Source organism: Sinocyclocheilus grahami, unplaced genomic scaffold (assembly GCF_001515645.1).
Source record: "Sinocyclocheilus grahami isolate Dianchi unplaced genomic scaffold, SAMN03320097.WGS_v1.1 scaffold5839.1, whole genome shotgun sequence".
Lineage (NCBI taxonomy): Eukaryota > Metazoa > Chordata > Actinopteri > Cypriniformes > Cyprinidae > Sinocyclocheilus > Sinocyclocheilus grahami.
This window is the reverse complement of record NW_015510421.1, coordinates 8838-9552: the sequence shown is the minus strand read 5'-3', so window position 1 is coordinate 9552 and position 715 is coordinate 8838. Positions and strand designations below refer to the sequence as shown.

General features: G+C 29.7%; 1 protein-coding gene across 1 annotated transcript in view; it reads right to left on the bottom strand.

Annotated features, from left to right (window-relative positions):
• LOC107577359 (estrogen receptor beta-1-like) overlaps positions 1-715 on the bottom strand; it is a gene marked incomplete at its 3' end in the record, with an annotated part of 9959 nt that overhangs the window by 2601 nt on the left and 6643 nt on the right. The gene's annotated exons all lie outside the window — the stretch shown is intronic.

The following is a 715-nucleotide window of genomic DNA, read 5'->3' as shown; positions in this document are numbered from 1 at the left end:
GAACCGAACCCACTTCTCCCATGTGAGAATCACTGCTATATGTCTGGAGCATAATTGCTAGGTCGTGGTACTCATTTATGATAAACAGAACCAAAAGACTGCTCAGAGTATGTTTGTGGATGAAATGACAGCTGTTCACTATACTTGATCTTTTTTTTTTCCCAACTTCACTACAATCGAGTGCTAGAGACAGAATGTATACATTTGCTGACATTTTCAATTTAGCCTGCATTTTATCTTTGCTAAAACATAAAAAATCCATCATTAATTCAATTATAGAACAGTCAAAAGATTTAAAATCTTGTCAGATTTACCAATAGATCTTTTATGCTTCACTTTTTTTTTTTTTTCAAAATGTTATTTTGCATATTGCAATACATTTTACTATACTTAACATTGTTAACTGATTATTTAAAAAAAGGTATACATTACTGCTCAAAGGTTTTGGGTCAGTAAGTTTTTCTCTTTTTTAATGAATACTTTTATTCAGCGAGGACGCATTTAGTTAATCAAACAAATTTTTCAATGTAATAAAAGATTTATGTTTCAAATCAAAGAAATTCGGCTCTTTTGAACTTTCTATTCATCAAAGAATCCTGTCAGTTTCCAAAAAAAAAAATATATTCAGTACAACTCCTTTCAACATTGAAAATAATAATAAATGTTTCTTGGTCAGCAAATCAGCATATTAGAATGATTTCTGAAGGATCATGTG